At 30.4% G+C, this 19,114-nt stretch overlaps 1 protein-coding gene across 1 annotated transcript in view; it reads right to left on the bottom strand.

The window, feature by feature from the left end:
- The window catches only part of LOC142324047 (superoxide dismutase [Cu-Zn]-like), a 267,530-nt gene extending 259,418 nt beyond the window's left edge, over positions 1-8,112 (bottom strand). Inside the window, exon 1 of the mRNA XM_075364645.1 lies at positions 7,985-8,112. The gene's annotated coding sequence lies outside the window, so the exon portion shown is untranslated. The remainder of the gene's footprint in view (positions 1-7,984) is intronic.
- Positions 8,113-19,114: the final 11,002 nt, after the last annotated feature.

Below are 19,114 nucleotides of genomic sequence, written 5' to 3'. Positions count from 1 at the left end.
CTAAAAAAAAATGTTTGCCATTTAATTTACGTCAACGTGGGCCGAACCTAACGATTATTCATCGACTTAAAATTTCTAAATATAAAAAAAACTTCTTAAAACTCTTGAGAATTTTAGTTTCTCCACATCTGTAAACTCCCAAAACTTTTTGGGAAAATAATAAGCTCCTATCTCATAATCCGAATCGTTGTATCCAATTACACGAAAATGGTTTTCTTCTCTGGTTTTCTTTCTCTGATTTGAACCACTTTTTAATAAGTGGTGTTTTTCTTTTTCGAAGAGATTACACATTCGTAAATACAAACACTAGGAAAAGCTGATTTTTGTAATTTACTAAATATGGTTATACATGAGCGCAAACATATATTGCATATTCATGAGCGCAAAACAATGATGTGAAGTTTTTAGGAACCTCCAAGAAATATTATATTTCAGACGGCAATGTACCTAAGACTAATAAATATTTAATAACGATGACAAGTTGAACGTTCTATTAAGATGCTTCAAAGAGAAATGGCACGGTGTGATTTCCTACAAATTCACTTTCATAAAGAGAACCTGTACTACTTAATCTATTTTCTAAAATTTGAGAAATTATCGTGTCGGTAAACAATTATTTTTCCCCTAAAACTACATCGAAATATTAAAAGAAGTTTAGGACACCTTTTACTGAATTTGTTTTCCTAAGACTATATTTTAACAATCTTGTATTTAGAAGTGAATTTTGTAGAAGTGCATTTTTCAATTATAATAACACTGAAAAAAATTAAAGAGTGTGATAATTTTTTGAATAATTGTTTAAAACCTGGTGGGAATATTTTCGCTAAACTACTCGAATCTGTCGCTAAACAATTTTCGCATCTCAGTTTGAAAATTCCATCGTAATGCGGGTGATATTCAGCATTACAAGTTACGCATTCACTGTTTTTACTACAGAAACCGGTTGTGTAATGAAAATCATCACTCTCAGAGAAAGCAATTAAATTAATTTCGTTTGTAACTTAAATATTTCATGTCATAGATGTAAGAAACACTGAACCAGTATAAATGCAGTGGAAGATTTCTAAATAGGCTATAGCCTACGGCCGAAACTTTTCGTAGGCCGGAAAAATTTTCGCGCCGGCCGGAGCCGCCGAGCCGGTCGTTCAGCCTATAGGTACATTTGTAAATCCACCTCTGTATAAATGGTCTTATCCTTACAAGAAGCAGTCATTATACATACTTTATATTTGCTTTGTCACTGTTTGGGACTTGAATTCTTAAAATTATTTTTAGATACCGGGTGTCCAAAACAGAACTCCGGTGGGGTTCCAAGAACGAATATAGTTTTTATTCGGCCACACTTAATAATGTTTTATGCGTAATCATGAGGCAACAGTTTAATTTTAATTTACTAGTTTTTTCGTCAGATAGCAGCTGCATTAGACTGTTACACAGTGCAAACTGTTACGAGCCCAGGCTTCAGTACCATGGCGTCGCCGCAAGGGAAAGCACATAACAGTGCGTGTACGGGAACGCAGAAACAAAATTAGTGACTGTCGTACAAAGAAATTACACACGAGTCATCGTAGAAATTCTCCGAGTGACAAAATCATACGTAAGTGATTTCAACAGTTTTTGGAAATCGGAAGCATTTTGAAAGGGCACTCACCGGGTAAGTCTAAATCAAATGCCGAAAACACGAAGTATTAGACTGCCTTTTCGAAGAAGTCCAAAACGTTTGATTCGCAGTATTTGTCGTCGACTAAGATTTCCGTAAGCACCATCAATGATGTTCCCAAGCGATTTAAACTTCGTGCTTTATAAACTGCAGTTACTGCATGAAATTAAACCCAACGTAAGCCACAGAGTTCAATTTGTAACCACCATATTACGATACTGATGAAAACTACCTGCACCGCATTTTATTTTCTGATGAAGCAATATTTCATATTCGTAGAGTTGTGAATCGCTAACATTTTTAAGTACGGAGCTCAGAAAGTTTACAGAAAGCGGTGGAATTTGTCCGAAAGTGGATATTTGGTACCGTATCACGCGTAATCGAATTTTTTAGTCATTATTTTTTCCCCCGAGCTGACTATTACGATAGTGAACTTAGACATTTAGAGAACTTTGAGTTTCTGCAGATTGAGAAAATGGAGGGCCTAATTTTCCAAAAAGATGGAGCTTCTCCATATCATGCAAAAGTTACGCGAACTGCACTTAACGATAGGTTTCCAGAAGCAATTACTACAGACATGCTCGATAGAATGTGGAATGAGATGGATTATCGGTTTGACGCCTATAGGGCTGTAAACGGTGCTCTTATTGACTTATATTAAGAGGTAGAATAAACTTTACACTTTGTACTTTCATGTAATGAAACACACAAATTTGTGTAATACGAAATGTAATAAAATAAATTTAATTTAAAACCGTACCCTTCTTTTTCGGGCACCCAATATAATGAAATGTATGATAAAACGTAACGTAAAATACTTTTAAGAAAAACAAATTTAAAATATTTTTAAACTAAATATTATTTTATTATATTTTAATTACATTTATATTCTCTTATTTTTTGTGTAAGAGAATACAATATTATTATCTCGTATTTATGAAATTCTTTTATTGTTGAATGGTAAGAGGCGTGAAAGCCAGTCTTTAAATCATTTAGTATTAAGTTACTTAATGAATGTGTTGCAATAAATGAAGATAACAGATTATTTTTATTGTTGGTTAATCCTTCTGATATACGGTTTTACTGAATAATGTGGAACAGTAATAAAAGTATGGTAAGTGATTGATAAGAATAAAACTTGTTAGTACCGGACTACCTTAATTTAAATATTACATATAGTGACACACAGTTTTTAATTAAATTATACCAGAAATGTCTCTAAACCATATCTTCACTCGCAGGTTGAGAGATATTTAGAGTGGTCGGGCGTTCACTAGCTTTATCACCCCTTTGCGAATTCTTAGTTTTGAAATGAGGAACAATTGCCTAAAATAATTAGCTACAATTTCATCCCTGTAACTTCCTACGGTTGAATATTTATACTTTATTGTTATTATTTTTGTTAATGTAATTCCTTATTTTATGTTTACAATTATAATTGAATTATTAATAAAACTTTAACCCGTTTACGTGAATATAAATTTTTTTTTATATACATTTTGGGAAATTTCTTTCTGAATTGCCTAAGAAAAAATCTATTAAACGTTTTTGTTAAATTCGGATTTTTACTTTATTTTTGTAAAGGTTTTTCCATCCGTACCGCTCTCGACGTAGTTTACTTGCCATCAGAAGTATAATTTTATGTGTTGCATAATTTTTATTATACTAAGAAAATTAAAAAAATCTGATGTGGACACCCCATAACTTCCTTGTACGCCTATTAAATTACATATACACATTTTTTGCTGCACTTCATTTAAACTTATTTCGTTTCAAAGTGAGATATGATCCTCCAATTCTTAAATAAAGTGGACAATTATAAAATTGCATTGTGGTGGACTGCACATTATATCGCATGTTTTTCTGTTGTCCGTATAAGCATTTTATGTTTGCTTATATATTAATTTTGTTTCACGTCGCTCAAGTATGTGGTGAAGTGTGAACGTTTCGGATCCGTAACCATGCACACATCGGTTCGAATCCGACTTCATTTCCTCTTTTTTTAACTTTTTTGTAAATTTATATATACTGATTTATTAATAATTATTAACCGCCGATTGAAAAAAAATATGAAAATATGTCAGAAGTTATTAATGAAATAAAATTTTACGTACTCATTTAAATTCAAAACATTTTACAACGGTTAATAATTATTAATAAATCAATATATTTAAATTTAAAAAAAAAAATGCATATGACGTTGGACTTCCCCTTGTAAGATCCAAATATTTCATTAATTAAAGATTTATTTGGCTGTAACTCTTGAACCAATGAAAATAAGTACCACTTATTAAACATCATTGAAATGCACCCATGAGGGTTATTACCGCAGTTAAGAAAAAGTCCAAAATCCGTTTTTTGGATTTTGGGTTTTTTGGATGCTTTTGGTCCAGTCGATTGCAATCAAAACTAGAGGTGAACAACTAGATGTTTCAGCAGTCCTAAATCCAAAATTTCAACATTCTACGACTGATCATTTTTGAGTTATGCGAGTTTTGAGTTATACGTACGTACTGACGTCAGGCCGAACTGGTCAAAATGGATTCAGGGATAGTCAAAATTGATATTTCCGTTGAAATCTGAAAACCGAAATTTTAAGCGATTACAACAAACTTCCTTTACTTCGTACAAGGGAAGTAAATATTTATATCGTTCTCTTTATTAAATTTCCAAATTCATAGGAAAGAAAATTTGTATGAATGAAAAACAACAGTCAAAAGTGGCATTTTTCCCAGATTTTACTCGCAGAGATAATTTTAATATTCATGACTGGGTTTTAAATGACAAAAGAAAACCTGAACGACCGAGAAAGCGATAGTACCAGGGTGTATCTGAGGCTAAAGACAAGAGAGGCATGGAGGAAAACCTTTTTGGGTGCATCGAGAAAGATGGTTGCGCAGTGCGGAAGATGGCCGTTGATGACTGTATAAGGTTTATATATACTGATTTATTAAAAAAAAAAGAATTATAAAGAATAAAAAAAAGAATTATATTATAAAGAAATTAAGTCTTATCGAGGTAGAAGACATTAACAATTTCGTATTAATCGGTTCTACTGGTTCGATGCGATTCGCCATTCCATTCGATGCTGTTCTACTATATTAACCTAAATACGATTATTACATTCTAGGTTCTGGGTTGTTTTTTATGAGGTACAATCTTCGTTTTCCTTCTCGGTTTTTATCTTCTATAAAAAAAATTAAGGTAACCCTGGTGGTTTATGATCCAGCAACCTGCTTCTTTTAACAAAATCCTGTCACAGATTTGTTTGATCTTCCATCATGCTCGAACGATCTACATAATTTTAAACATCTTTCTAGATCATTTTTTTTTCTATTTGACATATTAGATTTTTTTCATAAAAAAGAACGACTTATTGACTGATATTAAATTTCTTTAACGTTTTATTTATTTTGTTTAGTTTATCACCCGCTTTGTTATCTCCGATAAATAAAGGTTTATTATATAATTGCTCCGGAAGTGGATTCCCTCGGATTCGATTCGGAAGTACATTATATTGTATATCAGTAAAAAAAAAAACAAAACGCATACATGAAGTGAGTTACGGCCAATCTTGAACTATTACGCCTTAGAGTAGGATACCGAGCCCAAAATTCTTAAACCTTATTTGTTACAACAAACGAAGTGAGCCACGGATAAAGAAATATAACCATATACCGGTTTAAATCGATAAATTATCTTATTGGAATAAATATTTACAAACATCGAGTGTATCGTTTAAATTTCAGAGAAATACAAATACAACGTCGGTGTGAACTGACGAATAGGATCCCAAATCAAATTTGATTAAAAAATTTGGAAATATAAATCAGTTAAGTAGTATCTCCAAGTTTGTTGTTAACAAATTCGTTGGTAAACGGTTAAAATTAGAGAACTAAGTTGCTAATATTAATTAATTATTGGACGAAACTTACTGGTCAAAATTTTACTAGATACATAAGCGGTAAGAAGTTTTGGTACGATTTCGATATAAATTGCTGAAAAATTACCGTTTTATTTTATTTAAAAAGCTTGCTAAAAATATATTCCGAAAAATTCATTTCAGCTTAAAAATTGAGCCCCCCTGTTTAACGAGACTTAACGCAAACATTTCCTCATTATGTTTAACTGGGGCAACTTTATAGGCCGAATTTACCTTACGTTATTCCTTTCAGACAGTGAAAGATTTTTTAAACATCAACAGGTAGTTATTGATTGTGATTATATACACATTTACCGCAAATTATTTTCATTTATTTTATATAAATAAATGATATAAATTTATTTTATATAAAGAAATTAAGTAAGTATTTAGCGATGAAAATAAAGGGATTTACATTCTTTTCAATAAGTTTTTTAATTAATGAATATAACAAATCTTAATGAAATTTAAAAAAAAAAATATTTATAATAAAATTATTTTTATTTACGTAAAAAGTTGGTGTTGCGTGCACCTTGAAAGAAATTTAAAAAATATATAATTACAATATATAAGTAGAAAAAATTAATTTCTTAAAAACTATATCACAGAGAAATTAATTTACTAATTTCATTAGTAAAAAATTTCTGGTTATATGTGATAAAACTCGTGGTCGCGCTTAGACCCACCCACACACGAGCACAAACACGTACTCTCACGTCAATACATTAATCACACGTTAATGTAAGTTGTATTAAATAAATAACTAACTCGGCTCATTATTACGCTAAAAAAAAACGTTTGTGGGTGGTCTTATTTAATTTCCCGGTTGCACTTCTGTTAAACTTTCATTTTATTAATGAAAGGTTTTTTTATACCTTTGAAGAAAAATATTCTTTTTGACCGTTTTTAAATTAACCGGACTTAACGCCTTCGTTAAATTCACGATAAAAGATACTGGTTATCTTATATTATTTGATAGCATTGAATTTGGGCACTTTGTAGCGTCGTTTCTCCGGTTATTATCTATCTATGATGTAACAACATTTTCAGTCGGGAACAGTTAATTTTATTTATAAAAAAGTGACACGTTTATTTTGATAATCCGATAAGTTTCATGTAGTACCACAAGTAATTAGCGTTATGATGAAAAGAAAGTGGTACTTGAAAAAATAATCATTTAAATCGATTGCTACGCTAGCGCGAAATAACCAGGGGATATAGCTGCTCTTGCGGATTGCTATACATATAATTATATAAAACTTTTTTTTTATTGTACACTGTACCCATTATAAGAGTTAAATAACATTTTTATTTACAAATATCACAGTTTTTTTAATATTGCAACATTAAAAACATTTTTTTTTCTTCGTTACCCTACACAATTTCGTATTTAGCATATATCAATACGAACTAACAGTTTTTTTTTAATAAATAATTGCCAACTGAAATTATTTGAAAAATGAGAAATTAATGGAAAATTATTGGTGATAAAAACGCCAAAATTCGTTGTAAAGGTCAGTCATTTAACAGTTAATAGGATATCTTTATTTTATATTTAAAATAAAGTTTAAAAGGGTATTTTTTCTTATATTATCTTCTTTTTTTTATTTCAGTTATGAAATTTATTGCGTACAGAATAAAAATAGACCGACCATCTTAGTATTTTTTTTTTTTTTACTTTTATAATGGGTGAAGAAATTAACCATAAAAAATAATCGGCAATATATAACGCGATGTAGGACTCGGTATAAATAAGTTGCATCCAAATAACAGAAAATAGTTGTATACCATTATTTGTTGTAAAAGCAGATAGTGAAATAAGGATTTTAAAATAAAAAGTTAAAAAAAGTTTGCCGTATGGGTTTAACATCCCAGTAAACTTTTCAATATTTTGAGTAAATATAAAATATATATATAAATATTTTTTTTAACAACAAAATGAAACCGTAAATTTGTTACAGAAACTTAAAATTCTTTTACGATTTATTTCTGAGTATTTTTAGTAAGATGTAAAACAAAAATATATTATCGTTGAAATTTTTAAATCAAGTAAAAAAATAATGTTGATTTTAATTGTATCTATTATAATTCATACTGTAAATAAATAAGTTAAAAGAACAGAAAAGTACGTAATTGATATTCGAATATTAAATTATTTTGTTTTAAACCAATTTTCTTTTTACCCGACCGAAGTTAAAAACCTGTTTGGGATTATCAGCAATACAGAAGAAATTACACGCAAAAAAATATTAGTGTTGAAAAAAAAACACGTGAATAGGTTGGCGTATAGGAATACTGTCTACAGGTTTTTTTAATATCCGTTTTTTTTTTAAGATAATAGATTTTTCTTTGTAATTTCGTAATTGAAGTATATTATTCGAATGAAACAGTAAGGATCTTACCTTAGTTTATATAAGTAATTAGACGTAAAGATGCCGTCTTAAAAACAGGAGCAAGTACCGTGATCGGATGCTAATTCTTTGGAGTCTGGAGAGCAACTGGACCGGACCAAACATCAACCGTTGTATTCCCGTGACGTCACGACATCAGTGCATATAGAGTACAAATGAATCGTGCACTCATGCGCGCATGCATTTCTATCCTGCCTCCTACACATGCATACATATCTATCCACCAAGCACGAATTCATGACGCATTCTTCTAAACGTAACATAAAAATACTAAAGCATACTTTAACGCCTTTATTTATCTTAGAAATTCACGTTTAATTTTTTTTATACCGTTTTAATTTCATTTATTTATTTTCTATTCTATTAATTATTTTATAGTTATTTTACGATATGATTTTTTTCGTTAATTACTTTTCCGAAATGATTAATTTACTACAAAAAAAGAAGAATAAAAATATATTCTCAGGTAATATAAATTTTTGTGTCGCTTATTCTACTGAGAATTTGTTTGCCCGTCCTAGTTTGTTTATATTCAGGAAATTTATTTACCTATGAAGCAGTCCATTTTTACAATAACTTTTTTTTAGCGTAAACTAAACACTTCATCAATGTGAAGGTACTAAACCGGTTTTTATAAACAGCAATAGTATTTTCTGTGAAAAAAAATCTACAATAACTTTACGTGAATACTAGTACTGAAGTATTTACTAGATAATTTGAAGAATGTACTAGTAAACATTTTTACTTCAATAATATTAAATAAAATTTCTTCCTCGCTTCAAAAAATATTTTTCATAAAATCAATTGTTCTTCTTTAGATAAATAAAACACAAATTTTATTTTACGTTTTTGAGAAATTCTATTTTTAAATTTTAGCATGTTAATGAAAAAAAGGAAGTTAAAATTCTTACACCAAATCCTGTTTTCACAGTTTTTTTAGATATGACGATAAAATGATGTTATAAACTTGAAAGTGAAAAATTAAAAAATAAATAAAATTATGGACCTTCTTTTTGCGGTACAAAAGTTAATCGTAGAGAAAAAATTGGCAATACAGTTATCCGTTCCGGGAAAATCCCACTACTGTTGGTTGTTTCTGGTGCACGGCTTACACACACATACACCCACAACTTAATTTAAAGTATTTATTATTTTACTTAAATATAATATTTTTTTCGTTTATTTAATTTAATTATTCTAACTAAAGCGCGCGCGCCTACCGTATTTAATTTGCGCGGGTGTGGTGGTACTAGCGGCTACGGTCGGCACTAACTAAACTAATGTAATTTCAACTTACATAAAAAAAATTCGCCTGTACGGTCGGAATACTGATGTAGCCGCGAGGCTTAACGCACCAGGTACCAAGTCAACCGGACAATCGAATTCGAGACCCAGCCAGACCTAGTTACTCTTTTACACTTTAAATATTATTCATTTATTTAATTCTACTGTTCACCTGTGAGGTCACATCATAGCGACGACTGCAACAGCATTTTTTGGGGTAGGGATAAGATTTTGCAAAATTTTTTTTGCAGATATTATTATTTTTTAATAGTTAACAAATGGCCTAAGAAAAATATTACCTTAAATAGGCGAAATCTCGAGATACTGAGGATGACCTTGCTCTACAGCCTTACACCCTTGACCTTTTAAGTTTAAAATGCAGTAGCATCAATGCCCAATATATAGAAATAATCTGACCAAGTTTGGTCAAAATCGGTCCAGTAGTTCTTGAGATATAAGGTGATTTAGAGGCAAACACCGAACACATACATACGAACCGACATCCGGAAAATTTCCATCCGGTTTGTTAATGTCCTTAACTGTCAAAATGTCAAGATCCGGTGAAAACCGCATATGTATAAATTAGACCGATTACAATACTTTCCCTTCTAGAGATAGTTCTGCTATAGCGCTATCTAGATGGAAAAGTAAAACTAAGAAGATATTGTTGTTCAATGTATTTTAAAGAGTTTAATGTATTATATTATTAAAGAACTGGGTAAGAAAAATCATAAGATCTCCATAAACGTTCTTTTTTTCTGTCTTCAGTCATTTGGCTGGTTTGATGCAGCTCTCCTAGAGTCCCTATCTAGTGCAAGTCGTTTCATTTCGGTATACCCCCTACATCCTACATCCCTAACAATTTGTTTTACATATTCCAAACGCCGCCTGCCTGCACAATTTTTTCCTTCTACCTGACCCTCCAATATCAAAGCGACCATTCCAGGATGCCTTAATATGTGGCCTGTAGTCTGTCTGTTAGTCTGTCTCTTCTTTTAACTATATTTTTCCAAATGCTTCTTCATCGATTTGCCGCAACACCTCTTCATTTGTCACTTTATTCACTCGTCTGATTTTTAACATTCTCCTAGAGTACCGCAGCATCTTTTCTTCTCAGGTACTCCGATCGTCCAAGTTTCATTTCCATATAAAGCTACGTTCCAAACATATACTTTCAAAAATCTTTTCCTGATGTTTAAATTAATTTTTGTTGTAGACAAATTGTATTTCTGACTGAAGGCTCGTTTCGCCTGTGCTATTAGGCATTTTATGTCGCTCTTGCTTCGTCCATGTTTAGTAATTCTACTTCCCAAATAACAAAATTCTTCTACCTCCATAATCTTTTCTCTTCCTATTTTCACATTCAGTGGTCCATCTTCATTATTTCTACTACATTTCATTATTTTCATTTTGTTCTTGTTTATTTTCATACGGTAGTTCTTGCGTAGGACTTCATCCATGCCGTTCGTTGTTTCTTCTAAATCCTTTTACGCTCCGTTATTAAACGTTCTATAAATGATTACTTTACAAAAATATTAAGTAATTTCACGGTGATATATAAACTCTTCAGCAGCCTATTCAATTGAGAATTCGATGGTTTTTGAGGCGAGGTAAGTCCCGAAATTTGTAGAAATGATACTTATAATCTTATGAATATTTTGAATAAGAGTATTGTAAATATAAATTCAAATCGTTGGCGGTTTGAAGTATAATATTTTATCGAATTATCTTATTAAAAACTGTATCGATCGACGGGTATTAAGACGTTACTGAAATGCAATACAGAATATTTTTATTGTGTTCATTTATAATGATAATGCGGTATAATCATGCTGTTTATAAATTATATTAACTTTACATTTCATTATAAATTAAATTTGTTATATAATTTTTGTTTTAATATTGAGGTTACTACCGATGAGATTATTCAGAATAAATTATTTTATTACTGTCATCGGAACAGGAGTTTTTCTTATACTGGTGATGCCAGACTATATATTTTGTTTTTTAAATTAATTTATTTGTGTAGTATTGTGTGTATGTTTTTATTGTAATTAATAATAAATTATTAAACAATCATTTTGGTCGTTACATAATAATTAATTATTTAGATCACATCAGTGGTCTGTAGAAATATCAAGACATACGAATATATCAATTATTGCAAGAAATCTATCAAGTTCTGTATATCTGCTAAGTTGTGTATTTTGTAAAATGATTAAATAAATTATAATCACCCAATTTTGGATGACGTGTAACTCCTGAAATTTTCCTCGGAAATGAAATGCGTATTAGCAAATCTGTTCAATTTGGCACTACAAATTATACGATCTGTCAGCCCATTTGTAACATATCTTTCTCTTGTCGTTTTTTGCAATAAATATACTCAATTTGGCAAAATTTCTTCTACTTTTTACTTTCCTTTCTTCTCCGTTATATTCATGTATTAACTTCGTGTAGTCTGATTAAAATGAATAATTTAAACTCACACACACACACAAGGTTGGTTTTTTAAACCCATTTAAAATACCCTAAACTCTTTATTAACCGAAACGGTCGACTGTATAACCTTGTTATAACGATTGAATAACGAAGAATTCCACATTTGAATAAAAATCAAAATAAATAAATGAAATTAAAAAAAATTGGACTTTTAACGTCTGTACTTTCTGTTATTATTTAAAACATACTCTCTTTTTTCTATTGAGTACGATTATCTACCTTTCTTAGATTCGTCATTATTAAATCACATGTGACGTGTTTCGGATTATAATATAAAAATTATGGCGATCTTAACAGAAAAAAAAAATAATAATAATAATTTTAGTCTCATTTTGACATTTTAGTCTCATTCAACATGTTCGATCGATACCGAGGTATATACGATCTTATTATTATTTTTTTTTAAATATCGTTTAATACCTTTATTACCTTAAGTGTATCGTCGTATACTCAAGTACATCGGTCTAGATATTTAGTGTGGACATTGTAAAATAATCGTGCAAGACTGTTCGAAAAACTTCCTATCTCTATTCGGTCCATCCAATAGATATTAAAAAACAAGCGGATGGCTCCAAATCATTTATTCTATATTTCATTCATTGTAATCAATTACTGGCAATATATTAAAAAAAAATATATTAAGCCCTTTGATTATAAATTTTATTTTACTGACTTACATTTTTCATTAATTTCAATAATGCCTACAGATTTTTAAAACATTTCAAATCCAACTTAAAATTAAAAAAGAAAATGATAGTTTAAGTATATTATGGTATATGAAATGTATTTTTATTTTAAAACCTTTTTTAATCGTAATATTTATATATTTTTGTTCGTAATTTGGTCTGTGAGGTATAGATCAGTTTTCTATCTTTTTAATATAACATTTTTAGTCTCCATTGATAATCTAAAACTGTACTCGACTGAAATCCGACCGGCAACTTTAATTTGCTAAAGAATTTCAAGAGAAAATGCGGGCATTGTTTTAAGTTCTGAATAAAACATATTATGTCAGTTCTCGGCTGACCTTTTATATTTTTTTAATAAACAAAGAAAGACGCAAAATAATTATTTTATAATAAAAAAAAATGAAAAAGTAGAACAAGGCTATAGAATTACATGTATACGCAACGTTTGCGTATACAGTGGACCGATCTAAAAGTATAATAACAGGAGAGGCAAAGTAAGTAAATTACTTTACTTCATACGAACAATCGCTACAAATAAACCATATTACAGAAATATGTGTAAATATAAATCAAGCATTTCAAAAACTACGGTAATCATCCACACACATACACTTTCGCGCATGCGTGCACACACACATACACTCGCTCGTATATTCGTAAACACCAATACAACACACTACGATTAAATAATGTAAAAGACAACAAATGTATAACCTGATTATTTACATTCTATAATACAGTTTTTTATTTAGCTGAATTAAAATACTGGTTTGTATATAACGCATTAACAACTAACTGGGGAACATTAATTTATTATTTTACATTATCTTTATCGACATTTCTTATCGTTTTAGTAAGTGTAAAGCACTACAAGGTACAAGAGGTATCAATCAGAGTCGCTTTCTTTGATAATAATGATATTCATTGTACAGCCGGGTTAAGTAGTGAACAGAATTTAGGGTTGAATATGACAAGCAATTTCCCTAGTATGTTTGGTACCTAGAACGTGAATCGGTCACTTTTTGGAGCGGTTCGTAATTCGTATCGGGAAGTCAAAAATTATTACCGTTATGGCACTTAAAATAATACTACAATACGTGTTGTAAGGCTTCGGCTCCGCGTATGATGTTTTACGGGATGATTCTATGTTAAAATGAAGGAATAAAAACGTATCGTATACCTTGGCATTACTTGTATCCAAATTGTACAAAAAACGCAACGACCTGGCTCCGCTTACGATATTTTATTTGTACCCGATCGTGGTGAAATTGAATTTTAATCCTGTAGTCGCTTTGTCATTGTTACTTGTACGCGGAAATGGAAAATTACATACGGGAAAAAAGAATAAACGATAGATACATCCGATTACAACACAAAAATTACAAACGGGAGGTTTCCAATTTTTCATGAAAAGTTGAAACACAATATCCAGTTAAATTTTTTGACTACTTCAGACTGTTGGCAGATTCATTTCATCACCATATTTCTGTAGTTTGTGACAAACTTCAACGTACAATTACTACTATGCGCGATTGCCTAGGAGTAGAAGAAAAACTATCTGTTACTTAATTATGGTAATTGTAATTTTAAACATTTTCAATGTAATTGTTACAAAAGTACACAATGATTATAAATTGTTGTAGTACATTTAAAATAAATAATATACGATAAACAGAACAATAAACTAAATAAATTAATTTCAATTATTGATAAATCAAGGAATAGATTCTTCTCGCGAAATAAGTGAAACGGATGAATGAGAGATATGTGGATAATTCGGCATTTCTGGATAGAAGATCGAATTGTTGGTGGGAAAGCATTTGTGAATACGACGGTATAGGATAGGGAATTCCGCTGATGTCCATACTGAGTTCCGTTTGCAGTAATTGCAACATCTATATCCAGAATAACAGTTTTTTGGGGTTTTTTTTTTTAACTATCTATATCATTTTCAGAATTATGACTAACGCAAATAATTTGTCTAGGTTTTCATCATCTTTAGAATTGGATATTCTTTATAATATGTAATGATTCAGATTCGAAACGGTTTTCCAGTGTTTCTTTTATTTTTCACGAAGCTCGGGAACTGATTGAAGGTTCGCTCGGAGAAGACCGAGAACGTTCTTCTTCTAACGCTGATGAATTCTCGATTCTTTGTCATCACTATTCCCAGTTTTCTCGATTTCCCCAGTATTCTTGTTAGTATTATATGATTTTATTAGACGAATCGTATTAAGCACGGGTGACTTTCCGCTTCTAAAACTAACATTTCACTGTTTATTTCGTATTGTGTCATTTCATAATATAAATTTTATCAGTGAATTGAAAACAAAGGAATAAACAAAAAAAAAACCAATCTGGCTGGTTACAAGTGCGAGAGGAATTAGCCGTCGGATAATAACATGCATGAGTTACGGACATGAAGCCTCTTTTTCTTTTTCCTGTTCAGGCTCCGGTAACTACCGTTTAGATAATACTTCAGAGGATGAATGAGGATGATATGTATGAGTGTGAATGAAGTGTAGTCTTGTACATTCTCAGTTCGGCCATACCTGAGATGTGTGGTTAATTGAAACCCAACCACCAAAGAACACCGGTATCCACGATCTAGTATTCAAATCCGTGTAAAAATAGCTGGCTTTACTAGGACTTCAACGCTGGAACTCTCGACTTCCAAATCAGCTGATTTGGGAAGACGCGTTCACCACTAGCCCAACCCGGTGTGTTAACGTACGTGAAACCTGAGTGAGCCTGATGGTACCGATACGATAATTATCGGATTACAAATGATACAAGTTGCGACAAAATGCGGTAAGACCTTGAAGACTTAATGCGATACGTTATTGGGCGTGGAGTCACATTTTATTTAAATTAAATATATATTTTTAGTCATTCATCTAACGCAGAATCATTCAGTACTACTTTACCTACTTTGTACGCGGAGCAGTACCATACTAGAGTTCAAATATAATTACCATTTTAACGAAGTAAATTGTAGATCGATAATACACTGGCATAAGCAATGAGTACTACCGTACAGAAAAGTCTGTACCTACGAGTAATAAAGATCGTTGGATTACAAGGATATTTGTAGCGTTTTATGATAACAAAAGATAAACGACTGGAAAAATAGGAAGGAGTAGACTACAGACGTTTGATAAGCGTTATTAGAAGAAAAGGATGTTGAAAATTAGTTGGGTTGATAAAATACGAAATGAAGAGGTCTTAAGACGAATAGGAAAGGAGAGAATTTTGTGACAGATTCTTGAAAAGAGATGTACTAGGGCAGTAGGCTACGTAGTAATACAGCAGCCCTAGTTAATTCGATAGTACAGGGACAAATAGAAGATAAAATCTATATAGGAAGACAAAGATCGATATGTATATAAAACAAATAATTGAGGACAAAGTATGAAGTAAATATATTGCCGTTAAAAAATTAGAAAATTTAAAGAGTGGGGATTAGTAACAAATAGATCCAATGACTGATGACTAAAAAATGTGTATTTTAAATAAATACAATAAGAATAAATAATACTGAAATAATTTTAAACTACTACATTAAGTATAATAATTAACTAACGATTGTATGACTAAATTTTTACCGTTTGTAGTAAATTTATTTTAACCGAGTTATTTACACATATTTTTACTAACCGACTTCAAAAAAAGGAGTACATTCTCAATTGGAGTGTATTCTTTATTTTAAATGTATGTTACGCAATATCTCCCAAGTTAGTAAACCAATTTTGATAATTTTTTTTTAATTGAAAGGGTATACTTTCGCAGTGGTCCCATATAAACTTTAACTAAATCCGATGATATAATCTTAGGAAAAACACAAAAAATTTAACGGCTCGACACCCTTATCCCGCTATCCGCTCGCACCAGTACAGTGTTCCTCTCTGTTCCTGTTTGACTAGGATATTAATAACAGTCTATATTATCGTTGTTTAGTCTCCGTGGAAATATTCATGGCATTTCTTTCTCTATTTTTCATCCTTAAACAACCATTATTTCTTTTTTTTTATTTGCTACTTTCCTCTAAACTCCATATACCCGTAAATATTAAACCTACATGTAATATTTATATAAAATGATGGAAAGGTGTATTTTCCCTAATTTTAAAATTATAATACAAATATTTATATTTATAAAAATGCAATTATTTATAACGTTTTAGTACTATTATTTTTTTTAAAGTTGGTATTTATTTATTTTTTTAATTATTTTATATTGACAAGTTTATTACATCATTTACTTGTTTGCTGGTTTTTGTTTAATATCAATTGTTAGATCGTACCAATAATACAATTTTGAGCGAGTATTCCTGTACTGGTAAGTGAGGTAATCGGAAAAGCAAAACAAATTACTGCTTTGATCCGTCCGGTATTCGAGTTTCTGATTTACCGATAATTCTGACCGGTAAACAACAAAGTCACATTTTTGTATCTCGTAATATTGATTTCAGTTATTGATTATAAAGTATTCTGAACTAGTAATCATAGTCGAGACTCTTTGAAAACGAATACATGAATAAATTAATTATATCGATGCAGATAAAATGAACAGTAGCGTTTCGTGCGTATCATGTTGTGTCCCGTGGTTTTATTTTTTAAAATGCACTTGAACAATAATACTTTATATAATAAAAAAGTTGTATTGAAAATATTTATCATTTTTAAAAATGGACTTCGTAAATACAAGAGGTATTAAGTAAGGTCTTGAAGATATTAAAAATCATAAATAACGTGACTTTTTTTTCCCCGAGCCGTACATCCAATTAAGTATCCTCGGCTCGGGGACGTGTCCTTTCCGGATCTTTTAATTGCCTGCCTCTAATCTCCAACGGAAGAAACCAGGCCCGGCTATGCCGTTCCCAGCCCCCGCCCGCCGGAGATCGGGTCGCGGTCTTTCCTTTTTAGAAAAAATCAAGAGAAGAAATAAGGTGTAAACACCTTATTATAAGAGAAGAAATAAGAGAAGAAATAAACACCTTTGAAAAAGGTGTTTATTTCTTCTCTTGATTTTTTAAACTAAATTACTAAACTATGTAATAGATATTCCGACCTATGTTTGTTTATTGCAAAAATATTTCATTTTAAAGAAGTTATTCCGTTGATAAGATTTTAAATAAACCAAAGTTGAATTTTCTGCACCCTCGTTCAACGTGTAAATAACTACATTATGCGTACAAATAATTTTCAATTAACCGCCTTTAATAATTGTCATTAATTTTTTAATTTATATATTAATTATTTTGACATTTTTGCTTCACCAAGTTTTGTTTTCTATATAACAATATGATAGGGAGTTAAACTCGAATAAACTGAAGTATTTTAGAAATGTGATGAAATTAAATAAAAAAACTCCTTATAACCGTCAACCTGAAAACGCTTTATTTTAAATTGTAACTACCGAAAGATTTGAATGAAATTAAAGCGTAAAGAGCAAATAGTGATTTAAATTTTGCAAACCGTTGCTAATTTAATAGCAAAATTGATGTTTTTAAGACAAACTGGATGGGAAAGTCAGATAATCTTAATGCCTATGACAAAAATTGTTATTCTGCGTAAATAAATTATAAATATTAAATTTACTGAGAGAGTAAAGAGAGTTAAACCGATTCGCAAAGTAATATTTGATTTAAAACCTCAAAAAAATGTTAAAGTGTTCAGTTTTTGTTTTCTTTTTTAAGTTAGTATAAAACAGTTTGTTGTAACAAGGCATCGCCTAATTTTTAAAACTGTAACTTTTTCAGGAATCACTCTTTTATAACTGAAAAAATATAAAATATGCAGAAAGAAATTGCTTTGTAGAGCGTAAGAGAAGGCAGTCCTACAAAAAAAATTAAAAAAAAATTATATATATATTTTTTTTGAGGGTAGTTAACATTTAAGGAAACGGGTATTAAACTTTAACATTCATCCTCTGAAGTAATACTTTACGGTGGTTCCGGAGGCTAAAAAAAAAGTAAAGGTATTAAACTATAGATATGAAGCACAATAGATCGCAGCAAAACTTTGTTCAGTACACAAAACGCCATAAAAATTAGAGGCGAGATGGGAGAGTTTGCTGTTTGCCACGCTATAGAAAATTTCATGAGAATACAAAAATTTTACATATACAAAACACCTTATACTGAATCTTAGTCTTTTAAAAATTAAAAGTTTGTAGCACATAAGTAGTGGGAACTATTAGCTTTTAAAAGGCGATTATTTTATAAAAATCAGAACAGTACGCATTACTTCATTACTTCCATTGCATTATTATTACGCGGTAAACTGATAAATATCTTAATAACCGAAGGAATTATCATTAACTGTAAACATATTTTCAACATACTGATTTTCTAAATTATGAGGGATTGAAAGCCATATATTTTTCCTACTTAAGTGGGTTTATTTCTTGGGTTTCTGGAGAAAAATTTTTAAAATATACTGTAATAAACTTCGAAATTATTCGTGAAATGGTAATTTTCTAGTTTCTCGATTCACCTAGTTTTTTTAATGGAAATGTCGTCTTAGTTTAGTTACATTTTACTAAAAAAAGTTACATTTACAAAAACAACAAAGGGAGACCCTTTTTTATGTAAAATTATTTTCTTTTAGCATTACGATCTCTGTTTTTTTTTTAATAATTATTT

The sequence above is a fragment of the Lycorma delicatula genome, chromosome 4, assembly GCF_047948215.1.
Source record: "Lycorma delicatula isolate Av1 chromosome 4, ASM4794821v1, whole genome shotgun sequence".
In the NCBI taxonomy this organism is placed as follows: domain Eukaryota; kingdom Metazoa; phylum Arthropoda; class Insecta; order Hemiptera; family Fulgoridae; genus Lycorma; species Lycorma delicatula.
The sequence above is the reverse complement of the archived record's forward strand: the minus strand, read 5'-3'. Positions and strand labels throughout refer to the sequence as shown.